This window comes from Zalophus californianus, chromosome 12 (genome assembly GCF_009762305.2).
Source record: "Zalophus californianus isolate mZalCal1 chromosome 12, mZalCal1.pri.v2, whole genome shotgun sequence".
NCBI lineage: Eukaryota > Metazoa > Chordata > Mammalia > Carnivora > Otariidae > Zalophus > Zalophus californianus.
Window position 1 is genome coordinate 70,401,030 of NC_045606.1, and position 24,148 is coordinate 70,425,177.

Consider the following 24,148-nt stretch of genomic DNA (forward strand, 5'->3'; position numbering starts at 1 on the left):
GCAGCATGCATTCTTCTAATGAGTAATAAGTGTGAGGTAAGAAAAGCAAATTTATATTTTGTAAGGCAGTGATCCAATAGATATTTAATCCCTGGGAAAATGTTAAAATGCTAGCAGTTCAAAAATGGAAATATTCAGAAAACTAGTCTGACAAAAGATAACATCAAATTAAACAGAGGTAGACTTGCTAAACTTTTTCTATATATGATTGAAAATCATACTTCAAACATTGTAATAATATTTATTAAAAAATATGGGGAGGAAAGCAGAGAACAATAATACAATATAATAATTCAAAGAATTGAAGGTCTTTGAAAGAAAAAAAGGGAACTATTTTAAATTAATTCTGTCATTCTTTCCATAGATATAATTGAGTACTATCTCTATCTCTATGTCTATATACCTCTGTATCTCTATATCTATATGAAAGGTTTACTTTCTAAGGAAATTAAACTGTGCTTCATATAGGTCATGCCAATGTAGGCTTATTACCAATTTTTTGAGAGTCATGGCGCCATTATACCCTATTGTCATGAACCCTGGAAGTAGGTAGCAAGCATTAACTTTTTTCTTTTTGTAAATGAGAAAATAGAGGAAATATTTAATCAATTGTAAATTTAATCCATAATTCACCATGATATTAACAATACAATTGTTAAGATAAATAAAAACTATAAAGAGGAATAAAGGAAAAGAAGTTGATTCTAAGGGGATACTTGATGGATTCATAGGATGTACTTGTAGAGGGCAAAAACAAGCTGGTATCAACTATAGTTTTGAGGTCTCAAGACTAGCTGTCTGGGGCAAACACCATCAAAAGGGAGACTGGGGACAAGTGCTGGTTTTGGAAGGGGGTTGATGGGATCAGTTTAGACATGTTGATTCTATGTAAAAGGGAGACATCCAAATGCAAATATTCAGTTAGAAGTATGGAAGATAGTAGGACAGAAGTTAGAGATTTGAGAATTAAATACACAGAAATGACATAGAAAGTGCCAAGAAAAAAAAGACTTTAATTTTAAGGAAAATCTTAATTTGGGGTTGGAGTAGAAAGAGGACCATAAAAATAGGTAAAGGAGGTATTTTAAATAGAACGTTAAAGGTGAAAGTATAAAACAGGCTTACAGGAGAATCATTCAGAAGGGTCTGGGGGTCACATAAGAATAAAGGAGGAGAGCATTTCACAGAGGAATTGGTAAAATCTGAAGCAAGAAAGTGAGCTAGTACTTCAGAAATGTAATAATTAAGATGGGAAGTCATCAAATCATGTTTGGAACCAGGCAGACTTGCCCAGCATTTACTGGCTAAATGACTTTAATCTTACTGGGCTCTTTTTACTTATCTGTAAAATTCTGGTAATATATACTTCTTAGGATTATTGTTGACATTAGAGGTAATGTAAAGTATCTGCATGTAATTGACATATAATAAAACATAACCAATATATTTTTGACCTATAGAAAAGTTTTCAGATTGTTTTAAGACAATCTAAAAGATAAAGTGTTTTTTTTTTTTTAATAACAATTTAGCAGAAGAAACGGACCTGATAATTTAAAGGGAAATAATAGTAATTCCATAGGGAGAACAATGTTGTAAGTACTTGTTTCTTCCTCTTTCTTGACAGGGCTACAATTCTCTTTGGATGCACTCCATGAAGCCTATGCTTCTGAGAGGATGTTGACTTTACCCCCAAACAGACTTGGGTCTTATTTGTCTCAGTCAGAGATTCCCAAATCTCTTGGTTCCCAGGGTTCTTAGTATCTAAGTAATTTAATCATAATGTCTGTAGGCAGAAAGAAATATCTAACAGCTCCAAACACAACTTCTCTAACCTGGAATCAGATTATACATCACCACCTTCATTACTTCAACCTTATTGATTTTTGTGCAGTTCCTGTTTTTTATTTTTACAATAACAACTGCTAAGAACCCAGCTTCTCAAAGGTCTGACATCATTGAAAAGAATTTAATAGGTTGTAGTGTTGAAAGCATGAATTATCTTGAGTTAACAGTTCGTGTGGTATCCTGCAGATGTTGAATATTCCTGTATTGCCATCAAAAATATACTCAAGAGTACTCAAGATTGCTCAAGAGTACTCCTTCATACAGTTTTGGAAAACTCATGTCTATGTGTAATTCTATACTCTTTGCCAGTGATTGGCTCAGGAGTAGGTATATGGCTTAATTTCAGCAACTAAGGCAGAAATAATGACTTTTTAAAAATGTAGATTTTGTTATTCATGTATGGTGAGGCCAATAGAGTGTTTATTTCACGGATACCAAAAGGAGGGGGCACACAATGCCATGAGGGACCACATGGATTTGGTCAGGCAGAGGGAATGAGGAGAAAATATGAACGAGAGGGAATAATGAGGGAATGAGGAGAAAATGCGAACAAGAGCCTTTATTGTGGTTTCCATATGAAGGAACAGGCAAGGCAGTGTAAACAGGTTTAGGATTGGCTAGTTTGAATAATTCTGGTGGGCTCTGGGGCATTAAGTCCTATCCTTAGTTGTCCTGTACTGGCTCTGGGGTGATTAGGGCAGGGGAATAAAGGCCCTCAGTGTAAGAGCTCAATAAAAGAGGTGATTGAGGGTAAGGGTCAGGATTGGTTGGTTTGTATATAAAAGGGCACACTTGGAGGCCAGTCTTTTGCTATCTTCAGGAATTGGCTAGCACTCTCCAGGGTCAGCATTGTGTTAGATGGCAAAGCATCAGAAGCACATGATTAATACCATGATGCATCTGATGCTTTTACCTGGTGCTTCTGGTACAGCTGTGGAAGTGTTCCCTTTTCTTCCTTTGGAGGTATTAGAATTAGAACTGATGCCACAGTCTTGCTACCACCCTGAGGATGAAGCTGGGACAGGGAGGTAGATGGACATAAGAGCATTGCAAGACAGCAGAATGGAGTAATTTGTATTTAGTTTACCCTGACCCTTGTCAGAATTTAGGCTTTTACTTATGTGAACTAATACATTTTCTTATTGTTTGAATTAGTTTATTGTTGCTGTTTGTTATTGTTGTTTTTAGATTTCCTGTTACTCTCACCTGTGCTGTTCTAACATTTACAAACCACCATGTGAAAACCCACGGGATCTATTTGGAAGGGATTAATTTTCGATAGGAAAGGAGAAATTTTCCAAGTCTGCTTTTGGTGGTATTAAGATGTGTTACAGGGCAGAGCAAGATGGCAGAGGAGTAGGAGACCTGGATTTTGTGTGGTCTCAGGAATTCAGCTGGATAGGGATCAAACCATTCTGAACACCTACGAACTCAACAGGAGATCGAAGAAAAGAATAGCAACAACTCTCTGAACAGAAAAGCGAACACTTTCTGGAAGGTAGGATGTGTTGGAGAAGTGAATCTGAGGTGATATTCGGGAGGATAGACGGCGGGGGAGGGGGCCTCCGTTGGCCACTTCTGGCAAGTGATAGAGCAGCAGAACACAAAATCGGAACTTTCAGAAGTCGGCTCCACTGAGGGACGTCGCTCCAGTGGCCAAACGTGGGGTGGTACCCTTGTGGGACAGTGTGGTCTCAGGACCCTCAGGGTCACAGGAAGACTGGGGGTGCCTGAGTGTGGCAGAGCTCCCAGGTATCAGAGCGGGGAAGCCGGCTGCAGAGACGGAGCTGAGGCGTGGGCTTTCAGTTCGGGGTTGCCATAAACTGTGATCAGTGACACAGTCGGGCCCCTGCTCCTCCAGCAGGGACCCAACAAGCGGCAGATCCGGGAGACTCCCCTTCCTCCTCTGGGAGGAGCAGCATGGGAACGCACTGCAGGGATCTGCTGGGTTTGGAGACTCCACACCGAGTTGGGTGCCAGAGATAGAAATGCTCGGTCACAGGGCAGGTGAGCACAGAGTGTGGCCAGAGACCAGGGAGATGGGAGTGATTGACTGCTTTTCTGTGGGGGCGCACTGAGGAGTGGGGCCCCGCGTTCTCGGCTCCTCTGGGGCAGAGATTGGGAGGCCGCCATTTTCACTCTCCTCCTCCAAGGCTGTACCGAAAGCTTGCAGGGAATAAAAGATCCCGAGAGCAAAACTGAGCAGATTACTTATGCCCGACCAGCAAGGGCAGGGCAGGGCAATTCCGCCTCCAGCAAATACATTTGGGAACCACGGCAACAGGCCCCTCCCTGAGAAGATCAGCAAGAACAGCCAGCCAAGACCAAGTTTACCGATCAATGAGAATGGCAGAACTCCAGCGCTAGGGGAATACTGCACATAGAATTCATGGCTTTTTCACCATGATTCTTTAGTCTTTCAAAGTTATCTTTTTTTAACTGTCTTTTTTTTTAAATGTTTCTTTTTCCCTTTTTCAACCAACATCTTATCAATCCCTTTTTAAAAAAAATTTTTATTTTTCATTTTTAGAGTCATATTCTATCCCTTCATAGTAGTTACCCCTATTTTTGGCATATATATATATATATATATATATATATATATATATATATATATATATATATTTATAGTTTTCTCTTTAAAATTTTGAGATACAGTTTATTCTAACAGATCAAAATATGCCCTAAATCTCTAGTGTATGGCTTTTTTCTAGTCTCCTGCCTGATCACATTCTATCCCCCCTTTTTTTTCCTTTCTTTTTTTTTTTAAATCCTCTTCTTTCTTTTTTCAAATAACTTATCAATTCTTTTTATAAAATTTTTTATAATTTTCATCTTTACAGTCATATTCTATCCCTTCATCGTATCAACTCTTATTTTGTTCATATTTAAGTCTTGCTTTCTTTAAAATTTTGGGAGGCATTTTCTTCTAACAGACCAAAATACACCCAAAATCTAGTGTGTGGCACTGATCTATGCACTAGCCTGATCACATTTGATCATATTTTGTTTTTTTTTGTTCTGTTTTTGTTTGTTTTTCTTTTTTTTCTCTTTCTTTCCCTTTTTTCCCCTTGGTTTCACATATTTTCTGATTTGTTTAGAGTATATTTTCTGGGGACGTTGTTACCCTATTAGCATTTTATTCTCTCCTTCATCTCTTCTCCTCTGGACAAAATGACAAGATGGAAAAAATCACCTCAACAAAAAGAACAAGAGGTAGTACCATCTGCCAGGGACCTACTCAATACGGACATTAGTATGATGTCGGACCTAGAGTTCATAATCATGACTTAAAAGATACTAGCTGGGCTTGAAAAAAGCATGGAAGTTATTAGAGAAACACTTTCTGGAGAAATAAAAGAACTAAAGTCTAACCAAGTTGAAATCAAAAAGGCTATTAATGAGGTGCAATCAAAAATGGGGGCACTAACTGCTAGGATAAATGAGGCAGAGGAGAGAATCAGCGATATAGAAGACCAAATGATGGAAAATAAAGAGGCTGAGAAAAAGAGAGTTAAACAACTACTGGATCACGAGGGCAGAATTAGAGAGAGAAGCGATACAATTAGACGAAACAACATTAGAATAATTGGGATCCCAGAAGAAGAAGAAAGAGAGGGGGGCAGAAGGTATATTGGAGCAAATTATAACAGAGAACTTCCCTAATGTGGGGAAGGAAAGAGGCATCAAAATCCAGGAGGCACAGAGAACCCCCCTCAAAATCAGTAAAAATAGGTCAACATCGTGACATCTAATAGTAAAACTTACGAGTCTCAGAGACAAAGAGAAAATCCTGAAAGCAGCTCGGGAGAAGAGATATGTAACCTATATTGATAGAAACATTAGATTGGCAACAGACCTATCCACAGAGACCTGGCAGGCCAGAAAGGACTGGCATGATATCTTCAGAGCACTAAATGAGAAAAATATGCAGCCAAGAATACTATATCCAGCTAGGCTGTCATTGAAAATAGAAGGAGAGATAAAAAGCTTCAAGGACAAATAAAAACTAAAGGAATTTGCAAACACGAAACCAGCCCTCCAAGAAATATTGAAAGGGGTCCTCTAAGCAAAGAGAGAGCCTAAAAGCAGCATAGACCAGAAAGGAACACAGACAATATACAGTAATAGTCACCTTACAGGCAATAGTGTGGCACTAAATTCATATCTTTCAATAGTTACCCTGAATGTAAATGGGCTAAAAGCCCCAATCAAAAGACACAGGCTATCAGATTGGATTAAAAAACAAGACCCATCAATATGTGTCTGCAAGAGACTTATTTTAGACCCGAAGACACCCCAAGATTGAAAGTGAGGGGGTAGATCAAAAACTAATGATGTAATGTATAGTGATTAACATAACAATAAAAAATTGAAACAAAAAAAAGAGAAGAAAGTGAGGGGGTAGAAAACCATTTACCATGCTAATGGACACCAAAAGAAAGCTGGGGTGGCAATCCTTATATCAGACAAATTAGATTTTAAACCAAAGACTGTAATAAGAGATGAGGAAGGACACTATATCCTACTTAAAGGGTCTATCCAACAAGAAGATCTAACAGTTGTAAATATCTATGCCCCTCACATGGGAGCAGCCAATTATATAAGGCAATTAATAACAAAAGCAAAGAAACCCATTGACAACAATACAATAATAGTGGGGGACTTTAACACCCCCCTCACTGAAATGGACAGATCATCTAAGCAAAACATCAACAAGGAAATAAAGACTTTAAATGACACACTGGACCAAATGGACTTCACAGACATATTCAGAACATTCCATCCCAAAGCAACGGAATACACATTCTTCTCTAGTGCCCATGGAACATTCTCCAGAATCGATCACATCCTAGGTCACAAATCAGGTCTCAACCAGTACCAAAAGATTGGGATTATTCCCTGCATATTTTCGACCACAATGCTTTGAAACTAGAACTCAATCACAAGAGAAAGTCAGAGAGAACTCAAAGACATGGAGGCTAAAGAGCATCTTACTAAAGAATGAATGGGTCAACCAGGAAATTAAACAAGAATTAAAAAAAATTCATGGAAACCAATGAAAATGAAAACACAACTGTTCAAAATCTTTGGGATGCAGGAAAGGCAGTCCTGAGAGGAAAGTATATAGCAATACAAGCCTTTCTCAAGAAACAAGAAAGGTCTCAAATACACAAACTAACCCTACCCCTAAAGGAGCTAGAGAAAAAACAGCAAATGAAGCCTAAACCCAGCAGGAGAAGAGAAATAATAAAGATCAGAGCAGAAATCAATGAAATAGAAACCAAAAGAACAGTAGAACAGATCAACGAAACTAGGAGCTGGTTCTTTGAAAGAATTCACAAGATTGATAAACCCCTGGCCAGACTTATCAAAAAGAAAAGAGAAATGACCCAAATCAACAAAATCATGAATGAAAGAGGAGAGATCTCAACCAACACCAAAGAACTACAAACAATTATAAGAACATATTATGAGCAACTCTATGCCAGCAAATTAGATAACCTCGAAGAAATGAATGCATTCCTAGAGATGTATCAACTACCAAAATTGAACCAGGAAGAAATAGAAAACCTGAACAGGCCTATAACCACTAAGGAAATTGAAGCAGTCATCAAAAATCGCCCAACAAACAAAAGCCCAGGGCCAGATGGCTTCCCAGGGGAATTCTACCAAACATTTAAAGAAGAATTAATACCTATTCTTCTGAAATTGTTCCAAAAAATAGAAACGGAAGGAAAACTTCCAAACTTGTTTTATGATGCCACCATTACCTTGATGCCAAAACCAGACAAAGACCCCATCGAAAAGGAGAATTAGAGACCAATATCCTTGATGAACATGGATGCAAAATTTCTCACCAAAATACTAGCCAATAGGATCCAACAGTACATTAAAATGATTATTCACCACGACCAAGTGGGATTTATCCCTGGGCTGCAAGGTTGGTTCAACATCCGCAAATCAAACAACGTGAGACAATACATTAACAAAAGAAAGAACAAGAATCATATGATCCTCTCAATAGATGCAGAAAAAGCATTTGACAAAGTACAGTATCCTTTCTTGATCAAAACTCTTCAGAGTGTAGGGATAGAGGGTACATACCTCAATATCATAAAAGCCATCTATGAAAAACCTACAGCGACTATCATTCTCAATGGGGAAAGACTGAGAGTTTTCCCCTTAAGGTCAGGAATGCGGCAGGGATGTCCACTCTCACCACTGCTATTCAACATAGTATTAGAAGTCCTAGCCACAAAAATCAGACAACAAAAAGAAATCAAAGGCATCCAAATCGGCAAAGAAGAACTCAAACTCTCACTCTTTACAGATGATATGATACTTTATGTGGAAAACCCAAAAGACTCCACCTCAAAACTGCTAGAACTCATACAGGAATTCAGTAAAGTGGCAGGATATAAAATCAATGCACAGAAATCAGTGGCATTCCTATACACCAATAGCAAGACAGAAGAGAGAGAAATTAAGGAGTCAATCCCATTTACAATTGTACCCAAAGCCATAAGATACCCAGGAATAAATCTAACCAAAGAGGTAAAGGATCTGTACTCAGAAAACTATAAAATACTCATGAAAGAAATTGAGGAGGACACAAAGAAATGGAAAAACTTTCCATGCTCATGGATTGGAAGAACAAATATTGTGAAGATGTCGATGCTACCTAGAGCAATCTACACATTCAATGCAATACCCATCAAAATACCATCCACTTTTTTCAAAGAAATGGAACAAATAATCCTAACATTTGTATGGAACCAGAAAAGACCCCGAATAGCCGGAGGAATGTTGAAAAAGAAAAGCAAAGCTGGCAGCATCACAATTCCGGACTTCCAGCTCTATTACAAAGCTGTCATCATCAAGACAGTATGGAACTGGCACAAAAACAGACACATAGATCAATGGAACAGAACAGAGAGCCCAGAAATGGACCCTCAACTCTATGGTCAACTCATCTTTGACAAAGCAGGAAAGAATGTCCAATGGAAAAAAGTCTCTTCAACAAATGGTGTTGGGAAAATTGGACAGCCACATGTAGAAGAATGAAACTGGACCATTTCCTTACAGCACACAGAAAAGTACACTCAAAATGGTTGAAAGACCTAAATGTGAGACAGGAGTCCATCAAAATCCTAAAGGAGAACACAGGCAGCAACCTTTCAAACTCAGCCGCAGCAATTTCTTTCTAGACACATCGCCAAAGGCAAGAGAAACAAGGGCAAAAATGAACTATTGGGATTTCATCAAGATAAAAAGCTTTTGCACAGCAAAAGAAACAGTCCACAAAACCAAAAGACAACCGACAGAATGGGAGAAAATATTTGCAAATGACATATCAGATAAAGGGCTAGTATCCAAAATCTGTAAAGAACTTATCAAACTCAACACCCAAAGAACAAGTGATCCAATCCAGAAATGGGCAGAAGACATGAACAGACATTTTGCCAAAGAAGACATTCAAATGGGCAACGGATGCATGAAAAAGTGCTCAACATTGCTCGGCATCAGGGAAATCCAAATCAAAACCTCCATGAGATACCACCTCACACCAGTCAGAATGGCTAAAATTAACAAGTCAGGAAATGACAGATGTTGACGGGGTTGCAGAGAAAGGGGAACCCTTCTACACTGTTGGTGGGAATGCAAGCTGGTGCAGCCACTCTGGAAAACAGTATGGAGGTTCCTCAAAAAGGTGAAAATAGAGGTACCATACGATCCAGCAATTGCATTACTGTGTATTTACCTCAAAGATATAAATGTAGGGATCCAGAGGGGTACGTGCACCCCAATGTTTATAGCAGCAATGTCCGCAATAGCCAAACTGTGGAAAGAGCCAAGATGTCCATCGAGAGATGAATGGACAAAGAAGAAGTGGTATATATATACAATGGAATATTATGCAGCCATCAAAAGGAATGAGACCTTGCTGTTTGCAACGACATGGATGGAACTGGAGGGTGTTATGCTGAGTGAAATAAGTTAATCAGAGAAAGACATGTATCATATAACCTCAGTGATATGAGGAATTCTTAATCTCAGGAAACAAACTGAGGGTTGTTAGAGTGGGGGTGGGGTGGGAGGGACGGGGTAGCTGGGTGATAGACATTGGGGAGGGTATGTGCTATGGTGAGCACTGTGAATTGTGCAAGACTGTTGAGTCACAGATCTGTACCTCTGAAAAAAATAATGCAATATATGTTAAGAAAAAAAAAAGAAGATAGCAGGAGGGGAAGAATGAAGGGGGGGAAATCGGAGGGGGAGACGAACCATGAGAGATGATGGACTCTGAAAAACAAAGTGAGGGTTCTAGAGGGGAGGGGTGTGGGGGGATGGGTTAGCCTGGTGATGGGTATTAAAAAGGGCACGTTCTGCGTGGAGCACTGGGTGTTACACACAAACAATGAATCATGGAACACTACATCAAAAACTAATGATTTATTGTATGGTGATTAACATAACAATAATAAAATTTAAAGAAAGAAATAAAAGGTGTGTTACAGAGGTTTGTTGAATGCCCTCATAGAATAAAGGGAGAATGCAAGGCTTTTTATTGCATTTGCATTCGACAGATAACTGAGTTTGCTGACCTAAGTGTAATATCGTTTTTCAAAAATCTTTCTGAAATCTCTAAACACTGCTGGATAGGAGAAAGTTATAAAGCATTTGTATAATAATCTCCCATTTTCAATATTTCATACTGGGTAATGGAAATTCATATGGAGATGAAAAATAACTTAGAGGTTTTAGTGTAAGAAAACTATTATTTTCATGTGATGAGTTGGCTACCAGGGGACATTCTGAATCAAACCCAGTTGTTCAGTTTATACTATTTATATGGGGAAAATAATATTCTACTCCCCCAAGATTCAGCAATTATGTTAATAGCCCTGTTAAGTAGCATACCTAGAAGTGTATACATGCGTATGTGAATTTGTATGTGTATGTACACATAAACAGTTCATTTTTTTATTGAAGTATGGTTGACTCCCAGTGTTACTTTAGTTTCAGTTACACAGCATAGTTATTTGACAAGTCTATGTATTATGCTATGCTCACCACATGTGTAGCTAAAATCTGTTTGCATATGACAATTACAATACCACTTACTATATTCCCTATGCTGTACTTTTAGCCCGGGTCACTCATTCATTCCATAACTAGAGGCTTGTATCTCCCACTCCTCTTCACCCATTTGCCCATTTCCCACCCTCCTCCCCTCTGGTATTTGTAAGTCTGTTTCTGCTTTTTGTTTATTCATTTGTTTTTTAGTTTCCACATATAAGTGAAAGCATATGGTATTTGTCTTTCTCTGACTTGTTTCACTTAGCGTAATACCCTCTAGGTCTGTATCACAAACAGCAAGATCATATCCTTTTTTATGACTGACTCATATTTCAATGTGTGTGTGTGTGTGTGTGTGTGTGTGTGTGTGCATGCATCTGTGTGTACACCACATCTTCTTTATTCGTACTTCTATTGATGGACACTGGGTTGCTTTCATATCTTGGCTACTGTAAATAATGCTGCAGTAAACTAGGGGTGCATGTATCTTTTCAAATTAGTGTTTTCATTTTTTTGGGTAAATACCCAGTAGTGGAATAATTGGATCATATGATATTTCTATTTTAATTTTAAAAATTAAATTTTATTAAATTAATGCATTCACATGGTTTTTAAAAAAATACTACCAAGGGGCACCTGGGCTGCTCAGTCGTTGAGCGTCTACTTTCGGCTCGGGTCGTGATCCCGGGGTCCTGGGATCGAGCCCCATGTCGGGCTCTCTGCTCTGCGGGGGGCCTGCTTCTCCCTCTCCCACTCCCCCTGCTTGTGTTCCCTGCTTGTGTTCCCTCTCTCACTGTGTCTCTCTCTGTTAGGTAAATAAATAAAATCTTAAAAAAAAATACTACCAAAAGTGATTATAATGAAAAACAGTATATTCCTTTATTTACATCCAGTTTCAGTTTTCAGGGTTAACAGCTTTTAGCTCTTTCTTCCTGTGATTGCCATGTTTTTCTATACAATATTTTTACTGTTGTGTTATTTGATGACTTGTTTTAGTTTCTGTATAGTGACTTTTTATGATTTAACCTTGGACTTACACTTCCCTTTCCATATCCTCCTAATGTAGTTCTTTCATTCCTTTGAGTTATCAATAACATCATTATGACAATGTAAATACTGTTTGTTGAGTTAAGAAGTATAGTAAAGTTGCACTAAATAATTGCTTTATTTTTATTTGCCTAATTTTTTACACATATATTCTTATTTTCCATATACTTCATTATATCATTTAGCATATCATCTCTTTGTCAAATCTGTATTTTTCCTATGAACCTGACAGAGATTTTCTTCTTCCTGATTAAGTTTGGACTTGTCACTTTCTGGGCCTGTTGTGCTGTACTGCTGTCAAGCTATAGGTTTTCTTTCCCATTCTCCCATCATTTCCTGAATCCTATGTCCTCTACTTTCTAGGTTTTCTCTCACTTTTTGCTAAAGCACATTCTCCAAGAGAGGTAGTTGCAAGGTAGTTCTACCATATTACAGATATCTTTTATTCTGCTTTTGAGTTGGGTTTAGTTCGAAAAATATTCCTCTAGAATTTTGGTCATTCTCCATTTTCTTCTGACATCCAGTGTTGTAGAGAAATCTCATACCATTCTGGTTCTCTGATATTTTCTCTTCTTTCCAAGTCTTACTTGTCCTGAAATTTTTCAGTAATTATTTTTTATTGTACCCAACTGTCAGATCCTTCTATTTTATCTAAGCCATGGTTGATTTGCTGTAACCGTCTAACTGATCTTTCCATATGCCACTGCTTATTTTCAACATGGTAGTCAGACCTGTTCCTTTACAACTCAAATCTTACCATGTTATTTATTTATTTATTTTTTTACAAAACCCTCCTTGGCTTACCATCTCAGAATAAAAGACCTCATGTGATCTGGCCCTCATTTTTTTCCCACTCCACTTCTTGCTCCTTCCATTTCTGCCACACTGTCCTTTTTCCATTGTCACTTTTCATTTGACTACCATGTTTAAAAAATTTGTTCAGTTCTTGTATGTTCATTCATCATTTTCTGTATTTTTCCATTTCATATATTATACATCTTACATTATTTATTTTTAGTCTTTCCCCCTATGAGAATGTAAATTCTGCAATGGCAGGGATGTTAGTCTATTATTTCTTTCCTGTTGTATTCTTTTTTAAAAATCTTATTTGTTTTATTTTTTTTAAAAGATTTTATTTATTTATTTGTCAGAGAGAGAGAGAGAGAGAGCATGCACAAGCAGGAGGATCAGCAGGCTCCCTGCTGAGCAAGGAACCTGATGCGGGACTTGATCCCAGGACACTGGGATCATGACCTGAACTGAAGGCAGGTTAACCAATTGAGCCACCCAGGCATCCCTTCTTTATTGTATTCTTAATACCTAAAAGAGTGATTGATGGCTTACTGTAGAATTGCAGTAAATATTTTTGATTAAATGATAAAAAAAGTTAAAAATCATAAGTAAGAAATAGAGGTAAAGCAGGAGATATAAACAGCAGCACAACTAGTGAGGAACCCTAATGCAGCTGAGTGCAAAACTGGGTAAGTAGAATAAATGGGTTGCATAGTTTTCATTGTGTTATGGTAACAAACATAAATTTTATCACAGGAGACAACCTTTATTCCTGGACGTTCTGAGAAAAATTTGTCATGAGAAATTTTACATAAGGGCATGGGCTAAATTTAGTAATTATAACAAAAAACTTTCCCATGTTATTATTATTACTATCTCAGAATCGGTTTTGTCTAATTAAAAACAATTCTTTAGGAGGTCAGAGTACCATTGTTCTGGATAGGTAGTTTAATATAAGGATAAAGTCTGAAGAATCCAAAGAATAAGTATTTGTCTACCCTTCAGAATGTCTTTCTCAAATATTAGCTATTTCAGCCAAGCTTTGGAAAATAGTCAGATAGCAGGTTAGTCATGACTGAGGTCTCCAGTGAGAATTGAAGTGCACGTGATCTCTGTAATTGAAAGGAGATTCACATCCTCTAGATATTTGTATGAGTGGCCAAGAAATTTTGTGGAGGAGAAGACTTTTGTGTTTTGCTTCTGTAGACCCGCATAAATCTGTGGGAATGACGATCTGGGGGGGGGGGCAGAGAACTTTTTGTTGTTGTTGTTTCTTTTATAGAAAGCAATATTTGATCTGAAAAAGAACCCACATTGAAACTTGCTTGAAGTCCCAAGCTTCTGCACACAATAGCCAAGTTAGAAGCACAAATTTGGGAGCCATTGGTATGTAGGTTATAGGTATTGATTCTATGAAGACACATAAGATTATGAGGAAGAAATTTCTAAGGTAGAAATATGGCTATGATGAGATTGTTGCAGTATATATTTAAGATGTCATAGAAGATATATGGGACATTTAGTTGCCTTTTGGTTACTTGACTTCTGAAACTCCTTCCTGTGCTTAGGTAATCTAGTCTTTTATGGGGCAGTATTTGGGACCATTGGTGAGATGGTGTTAGAAGCAGTAGCTACATCTGGGCCACAGAAGCAGCAATGACTCTTGTTATAGAAATGACCTTGTTTCTAGAAAGCTGAGTTGTTAGTGGTGGCATTGCAGGTTCTCTTGTCTGTACCAAGGGCCAATGACAGAGGTGTCTTCATGATTTTAAGTGTTGTTTCTCCTTCATAGCCCACAGACATATTTCTAAACAATTTGCCAAAGTGATTTTCCATTAATATTTCCACCAATTAATATCTCCCCTGTAAGGAGAGCTGCAGTTGCTCAACATCTTCACCAACACTTGGCATTCTCTCTGATCATGCATTTTTAATAAGTTGTTTCTCTTTAAATCTGCCAAAATTTTTGTTGTTGATTGGTTGATTGAAACTAAGAACCATGGTTGATGCCAGAAGGGAGGTATACAGGATCAGGGAAACATGAGCAGGAAGTATGAAGTGAAAAGGGAAGTCCAGAAATGTAAGAGAGAAGTTTATTGGTGTAAAGCCTCAGAAGATGTGGATATGGAGTCTTGGAGTGAAAATATGGGAGCAAGAGCATAAGAAAAGCCATTGGAGAAAACAAAAATGTAGAGGTAAAGTAAAAATAGAACATTTTCATATAGAAACCTACAAAATGGTAAAATTTTAAAACATTCAGAGTAACAATTAAATTTAAAGTACCTTAAAATTTTACTTGAAATTCATTTATCTGTAACTGGGACCCCCTGGGACCTTAGATAAGCCCTTTGACAATGCATAGACTGATAATTAAAGTGTACTTTTTCTTTTAAAATGTTTTTATATTACTTGATTTCTCACATAAAATTATGAAATTATTAATTTTTCTAAATAGCCATACTCTTAAGAAACATCCATTCTTTACTCATGGTTTCCATTTGGAAGGGAAACTTCTTCTGGAGTTACTTTCTTTAGGATTTTTATTAGTTCCCTCCTTCAGTATGATCCCTACTTTGCTTCCTATTTATGCTGTAACAAGTTGCTATAAACTTAATGGCTTAAACAACTCAAATTTATTATCTCACAGTCCTAGAGGTCAGAAGTTTGACTTACATTTCACTGGGCTAAAATCAAGATGATAGCAGGACTGAGTTCCCTCTGTAGGCTGTAGCAGTAAATCTATTTCATAGTCTTTTCAGTTTCTGGAGGCTTCTTACAGTCCTTGGCTTATGCTCCCAATCCATCTTTAAAGCCAACAGCATAGCATCTTCAAATGCCTCTTTAACTCTGACCTTTAAGGACCCTTGTGACTATATTGGGTCCACCCCGATAACCCAGGATAATATCTCCATCTTGAGGTTAGTTGATTAGCAATCTTAATTCCATCTGCAGCCTTAATTCCCCTTTACTGTATAACTTCACATATTCACAGTTAGATATGCTTTTTGTGTGACGGTTATTCTGCCTATCACACTCAGAAGGGAGAAGACATCCGTATTAGTAGTGAATTTTATCTGCCTACTATAGATGTGTTATGGTCTTTTTCTTGTGAGTTCTTTTAAGGACATTTCTTTTAATAGCTGGAAAAGAAGAGATAATGCCAGTGAATAAAAAAATTCATGCCTCTGAAGCCTTTCTTCACAGGCTGTCTTTGTGAAGTTTCATGCAAATAGTTCAGAAGTAACATTTATCTGTTGTGGTCACTAAAATCTACATATACTCCTGAAAAGGGTTGCAAATTATGAACTTTCACAATACTCTATAATCATCTTCTGTTTTATGTATGCCTTACTATACCTTAATTTACTTGTCAGTAATGATGCTGTTACCCACCAAAGAGAAAAATAAACATTGAAAATCCTGATCAGGCGCAAAGTATGCTATTGGTATAGATCTCTAATAAAACTGATTTAGCTTTCAGATTTGAATGGATAAAAGCTGACATTGACCTCAGTATTCAGTGCTTGGTGTATATTTTAAAACCCAGTGTTATTATGAATTCTAGATTCTTTATTGAATAGCACTAATTTTCATATGTAGGGCTACCAAAGGTTTTCTACTAGGTTAAAGTGAAATAATTACCACAAGTGATACGAACTGCAGAATTCTATTTAATGAGGAAATTCAATTTCTCTTTTTACTCGTATATTACTATTAACTTTCACTTTTGTCTCATACATAGGTTTTTCTAGAGATAGTTACAATGAGATTTGACCTAAATGGCCTATCCATTGTCAGTTATTGTTCTTAATATTTATCTTTAGAATATGCAATATATACATGGAGATCAAATCATTTGTCCATGTTACAACTAAATAGAGATTAGATGTATGATTTTTCCTAAGATTAGTCACAACCATAGTAGATTAATTTTAGCATATTGGAAAGAAAATAATATCAACACATTGACTACTAAAAATTTGATATGCTTATTTATGGAATTGTATTGAAGGTCAGACATTTAAACTGCATCAGTCAGATCTGAACTATTTTTAAAAGATGGTTTGATGTATAGAAAGTATATTTGTTCTTCAAATTTTGCTTTTATCACTTGTGTTTATGCCATTATTATTCTATTCCTTTAATTTCTATTTCTCTCCAAATTCTCAGGGAAGTTATAATTGCATATCTCCTTTCATTTAACCACATATGGTAATATACTTAGTTTGGGATACTACATTTTTCACATAATGTTACACTGGAAGTTTTTTCAATGCCATTTTAAAAAAGATGAAAATATATGACTTAATATTTGAATAATAACTATTGCCTTATCAATATGTTGTTTCCAATTTTTAATATTATAAGTAACATTGAAAAGGCATTTAAACCTTCAAATTTATGTCTGAAATCGGATCTGGACATCAATCATAGGTTTTCATATGATGGCCTCATTCTTACTATTTTTCAAATTGTCTCTGATCACAGTTTTGCTTTGAACTAATGGTTATTCAGAAGAGTGTTAGAGTATTTTCAATTACCAAGTTTTAATTTTTCTCTATTGAGCATTAAAAAACAGGTTCCAAGGGGCGCCTGGGTGGCTCAGTCATTAAGCGTCTGCCTTCGGCTCAGGTCATGGTCCCAGGGTCCTGGGATTGAGCCCCGCATCGGGCTCCCCGCTCAGTGGGAAGCCTGCTTCTCCCTCTCCCACTCCTCCTGCTTGTGTTCCCTCTCTCACTGTGTCTCTCTCTGTCAAATAAATAAATAAAAATCTTTATTAAAAAATAAAATAAAATAAAAACCAGGTTCCAAGCTTTAGTGGATTATAGTCAAACTGTGCAGTTTCTGCGTTTTGGAATTTATTGGGAGGAGGTTACTTTAAAGTTATCAGAGTCAAGAATGAAATGGAATCTGTGAAGTCCCCTGAGAGTGAGATGAAGAATTTTATTAAAGTTTTTGAAGTTGCATCTGAAATCCTCTTCTCCTCCTCTCCCCTCACTGCATGTCTAGTTGATACTGTAGAGATTAGATACAGTTTATCATTATTAATTTATGTATTTTTCATTATGTTCATTTTATTTTAAGAATTTTTTACAGTTCCACTTGAAGGAAATGTCTGGATTATCAGAGGATTTCTTTTATATTTGTAATTCAGGAATTTGCCAGGAGTATCTGTGTAGAATACTTTTGATTTTATTTAGATCTGGGGAGTCACATCTATTTGCATATTCAGTTTTTTCAATTCAGGAAAGTTTCATCAATTGTATTTTTGATATTCTGTTTTGATTGTTTTGCTTATTTTAAGAAATAGCTATAATTATTATATTGGATGTGCTTTTTTTTAATCCTAGTATTTGCATAGCATTGATGCCTTTTTTTTTCTTTATATTTTTGATGAAGTTTCTCATGTTTACCTATATACTTGAGTTCCAGTTTTTTGCAGTGTCTTTTCTTCCATTTATTGCTTTCAAAAGAAATATTGATCTTGTGTTGTATTTTTAGTTTTCTTTTAATTCTCCCTTATTTTATTCAGTTCTTTTTCGATTTTATCTTGTTTAGTGTCCTTTAGGACTTTTTGCTCCCTTGTGACAGTGCTCCTTCTTGTGTTATTGTGAAGATGCCAAATAGTTTTCAAAGATTAATTTCTTTTTTTATTGTATGCTTTATTCATGAAACCTTGGAATCCCTTGACAACACTCTCTCCTGCCTCTCTTTCCACATTTCTGATGAGTTTCATCTATTTCTTTAACTGGTTTATTCATTCAGTATTGAGCACGTACCAATTGCTGACATCATGATTAGTACTTGAAATACAATAGTTAGCAAAAGCTCTGCTCCCAGTGGCTTGTCTCATTGAGGATAAGACATTATTCAAATAAGATGTCAACAATCGTAGATTTGTGCCAATGATAATATTATGAGGAGAAGATACAAAAAGACTGTGAAGCTCATAAAAGGGGATTTTAAACTACTATTCTACTTTCTTCTAAATAGTGGTATATTTCAGATCCCTGTTCTTGCCCTTCTCACACTGGACATTCTTCTTGGAAGCTTGGTTTTAAACTACTTGCATATATTTAATCTGTAAGTAGGTGAGTCACATATAGAACCTAGAGAGTTATCCCCATACCTGAACTCAGCATGTCTCCTAAATCCTAACCTGCATATTTTCTGCCTCCTAGGCCCTGCCCCTGGATGTCTCACGGACCTAAATTCAGTATGGTCAAACTGGGCACATCAGCTTTCTTCTCTTCACTACAAAAACTGCTTCCTTTTGTATATTGCATGTTCTGTTAAGGATACTACCATCCACCCAGACCCCAAACCATAAATCTGGCATTATTTTTAGTTTCTTACTCTTTCTCATCTCCTTTAATCAATTGGCCCCTTTGGTGAATTGTTACCAGCTAGAGCCTAAAGGAAAAAGTTATTGCATGCAATAAAGGCCAGTCATACTGGAGTTTCTGACCACTTCTGTGGTCTCATTTCTCATTGCTCCCCTACTTTTGCTCTAGGAATTATTATAGCTATTCTAGACTCTTGCAGTTTCCCAAATGTTTCTCTCTAGATTTCTTTCCCTAAGTTTCCCTCTCCTAGAGCATGTGTGTCATTTGAAATATAATTGATGGGACAATAGTTAAGAATGTCAACTCTAGAGTCAGAAAACCCTGGGTTCAAATCTCAGCTCTATTGTTTTACTAGCAATGGGTTAATGTTAATTGACCATGCTGTTACTAAATTTTCAATTTTCAAAGTTATTATTATTAGGATAATAATAGTACCTACCACACATGGTATTAAGGGGATTAAGTGAGATAAGCACAGTATATTTTACCTATCTTTGTGGTGTTATTATTGCTATTATTATTTAGAACTTGATCAAAGTGTTGCTGTCTCTATATATCCTTTTTTGGTATTGTCTGGGGCAACTGATAATTTTTCACCTTGTACGTTTGTTTATTTACATGTCTTTCTGTATTTCTAAGGACACTGAGATAACTTTGAAGACAGGAGATATGTTTTTAAAATTTAAAATTTATATATATTCTGTGTGCCAGCAGTGCTTAGTATACATTAAGGATGTAATAAATATTTTTCAGAGGAGAAAACAAAAACAAAAAACACTGCTGATATTCTGAAATTAGAACATATTGGGCCCTGTTCCTGGTAATCTCTGATTTAGCAGGGAGATTGCCCTGAGAAGTTTGATATTTTGAGCACTCAGATTCAGAAGGTGTGGAAATCTTCAACTTCAGGTATGCAGGCAGCTCTTCAGAATTTCCATGTGCTGTCTTTGAAGGAAATGTGAGGTATATATTTTATTGAAGATATATATATTATTTATATATATTTATTATTTATATAATATATATATATTATATATTTCATTGAGGGAATAATGACCCTGAAAAGTGCTCAGGTTGTTTGATTCTGATGAAAATGAAAATAGCTCCCTGATTTGGCAAGTGGTTGTGGTGTTGAGGGCAGTGGTTCACAATGGGGTTGTGAGGGATGGGTGCTGAAAAATGGAGTGAATAGGGTTATCTGGAAGATCAGTTTTCTTTTAAGAAGAATAGATTTCTGAGTAAATTGTTTTTGTATGTCTCCTGTGATAAGAAGAAGGCTTGCCTATACCTGGTTGGGTGGGGGAATGGATAGATAAAAGAGATTTATTGATGGAATTCTCTTATTCTTTCATTATCTAAGAGTTTATTATGTGCCTATATGGCTAGAGACTGAGGGACAAAATTGAGTATGTTTCCTGCCACAGAGGAATTTGTATTGATATAAACCCATTTTAATAGATAGAAACATGAAAGAAGCAGTTGGATGAGGGATTTGATAGGAAGGCTGAATCATTACAACTAATGTAACTATTGATATAATTTTGATACAGAAAGAAAAGTGAATCAAACATCGTTAAGTCCTGAAGTCTACCTTTGCCATTAGTCTACTTAGTCTTATTTAGTCTGGCTTAATCTTTCTGCGTCTGTTGCATGAGGACTAACTTTCATGTCCCTTATTTCTAGAACATCCAGTTACTTTATTAAAATTTTAAGTCTGTCAGACGATTGATTGCCAAACAATTCTTTGTCCAAACAACTGATCTGATAGAACTGACTACCAAAATAATTCCATGGAATTGATTTTCTGTCTTATGAAGACTGGGTCAGTTAGGCTATTTTAGGGAGTTGAATTTCCACTCACAATCCAGGTGAGCCACCCCTTTGAAAATCATCAAGTTATTGACTATAATAATTTTTCCTGGCCCCCTAATAGTCAATGTCAAGATTTAAAAAGGATAGGATGTTTTGAAACAACATATTGAAAAAAGTTAGACAATTCAATGAAATAATGAAAAATTAGATAGCCAATTACACAAATGAATAAAGGAGAGAGAAGGTTACAAACTAAGTGCATCAGTAGAAAATCTGTATTTTGGTGGTTTCAAAGAGACATCCTGAAATGTGAAATAATCTGTTTATTCATCAACAAATATTTATTAAGTGCCTAGTAGGATGACAGGGCATAGCATTTACAATCTAGTGGAAATATGTAGAAATAAATAATTGCATAAATCAGTAGTTGCAGTTGGTTAAGAAGGAGAAGTACAAGGAAGTACAATCTGATAGAAGGGTGACTGAGCCTGGACATGGAGGTCACACAGGTGCCCCAGAGGACACAATGTCTAAAATGAGATGTTAACAATGGAGAGTGGTGGGGGAGATGGGAAAGGAGAGGAGACTGTTAGCAGGGGCACAGTGTGTGCAACCACTCAGAGGAGAAAGAGTGCATGGTTTGACACGTTTAGTATTTAGAACTTACATACTTAAAAAAACCCAGTAATATAATGGAATAAGTTTTAATTTTATTTATTTGTTTATTTTTCCAACTTTATTGAGGTATGACTTATGAATACAAATTGTAATATGTATGTTGTATAGCATGATGTTTTGATATACATTGTGAAATGATCCCACAGTCACTCTAATAAACATCTTTCACCTCATACAGTTACATTTTGTGTATGTGTTTGGTGAGAACACTTGGACCGACTTTCAAGTATATAATACATTATTATTAACTATGATCACTATACATTAGGTTTCCAGATCTTATTTATCTTGTAACTGGAAATTTGTATCCCGTGTCCATTATCTCCCCTTTCCCCCACCTCCACCCCAAGCCTCTGGTAACCTCTATTCTACTCTCTGTTACTATGAGTTGAATTTTTTTTTTTTTTAAGATTCCACATGTAAATGAGATGAGATCATGTAGTATTTGTTTTTCTCTGTCTTATTTCGCTTAGCATAACATTTTCTAGTTTCATCCATGTAGTCAGTCACAAATGGTAGGTTTTGCTTCTTTATTTGAGATATAATTGACATATAACATTGTATTAGTTTCAGGGTGCCTGGGTGGCTCAGTCGTTAAGCGTCTGCCTTCGGCTCAGGTCATGATCCCAGGGTCCTGGGATCGAGTCCCACATTGGGCTCCCTGCTCAGCGGGGAGCCTGCTTCTCCCTCTGCTGCTCCCCTTGCTTCTCCTGCTTGTACGCTCTTTCTCTGTCTCTGACATATAAATAAATAAAATCTTTATTTTATTTTTTTAATAATTTTTATTGTTATGTTAATCACCATACATTACATCATTAGTTTTTGATGTAGTGTTCCAAGATTCATTGTTTGTGCATAACACCCAGTGCTCCACGCAGAATGTGCCCTTTTTAATACCCATCACGAGGCTAACCCATCCCCCCACCCCCTCCCCTCTAGAACCCTCAGTTTGTTTTTCAGAGTCCATTGTCTCTAATGGTTCGTCTCCCCCTCTGACTTAATCCCCTTCATTCTTCCCCTCCTGCTATCTTCTTCTTTTTTTTCTTAACATATATTGCATTATTTGTTTCAGAAGTACAGATCCGTGATTCATCAGTCTTGTACAATTCACAGTGCTCACCATAGCACATACCCTCCCCAATGTCTATCACCCAGCCACCCCATCCCTCCCACCCCACACCACTCCAGCAACCCTCAGTTTGTTTCCTGAGATTAAGAATTCCTCATATCAGTGAGGTCGTATGATACATGTCTTTCTCTGAATGACTTATTTCACTCAGCATAACACCCTCCAGTTCCATCCACGTCGTTGCAAATAGCAAGATCTCATTCCTTTTGATGGCTGCATAATATTCCGTTGTGTATATATACCACACCTTCTTTATCCATTCCTCTGTCGATGGACATCTTGGCTCTTTCCACAGTTTGGCTATTGTGGACATTGCTGCTATAAACATTGGGGTACACATACCCCTTCGGATCCCTACATTTGTATCTTTGGAGTAAATACCCAGTAGTGCAATTGCTGGATCCTATGGTAGCTCTATTTTCAACTGTTTGAGGAACCTCCCTACTGTTTTCCAGAGTGGCTGCACCAGCTTGCATTCCCACCAATAGTGTAGGAGGGTTCCCCTTTCTCCACATCCCCACCAAAATCTGTCGTTTCCTGACTTGTTAATTTTGGCCATTCTGACTGGTGTGAGGTGGTATCTCATGGAGGTTTTGATTTGGATTTCCCTGATGCCGAGCGATGTTGAGCACTTTTTCATGCGTCTGTTGGCCATTTGGATGTCTTCTTTGGAAAAATGTCTGTTCATGTCTTCTGCCCATTTCTTGATTGGATCATTTGTTCTTTGGGTGTTGAGTTTGATAAGTTCTTAATAGATTATGGATACTAGCCCTTTATCTGATATGTCATTTGCAAATATTTTCTCCCATTCTGTTGGTTGTCTTTTGGTTTTGTGGACTGTTTCTTTTGCTGTGCAAAAGCTTTTTATCTTGATGAAATCCCAGTAGTTCATTTTTGCCCTGGCTTCCCTTGCTTTTGGCGATGTTTCTAGGAAGAAGTTGCTGTGCCTGAGGTCGAAGAGGTTGCTGCCTGTGTTCTCCTTTAGGATTTTGATGGACTCCTGTCTCACGTTTAGGTCTTTCAACCATTTGGAGTCTATTTTTGTGTGTGGTGTAAGGAAATGGTCCAGTTTCATTCTTCTGCATGTGGCTGTCCAATTTTCCCAACACCATTTGTTGAAGAGACTGTCTTTTTTCCATTGGACATTCTTTCCTGCTTTGTCAAAGATGAGTTGACCATAGAGTTGAGGGTCCATTTCTGGACTCTCTATTCTGTTCCATTGATCTATGTGTCTGTTTTTGTGCCAGTACCATACTGTCTTGATGATTACAGCTTTGTAATAGAGCTGGAAGTCCGGAATGGTGATGCCGCCAGCTTTGCTTTTCTTTTTCAATATTCCTCTGGCTATTCGGGGTCTCTTCTGGTTCCATACAAATGTTAGGATTATTTGTTCCATTTCTTTGAAAAAGGTGGA

At 37.0% G+C, this 24,148-nt stretch overlaps 1 long non-coding RNA gene across 2 annotated transcripts in view; it reads left to right on the forward strand.

The window, feature by feature from the left end:
• Window positions 1-24,148, forward strand: part of LOC113911728 — a 92,316-nt gene that overhangs the window by 55,169 nt on the left and 12,999 nt on the right. Inside the window, exon 3 of one of the 2 annotated variants that reach the window (XR_003516575.2) lies at window positions 3,034-3,157. The exons of the other annotated variant lie outside the window; for it this stretch is intronic. This is a non-coding gene — a long non-coding RNA (uncharacterized LOC113911728). Of the gene's footprint in view, window positions 1-3,033; window positions 3,158-24,148 lie in introns of those variants that run through there. 2 annotated transcript variants of the gene reach the window in all.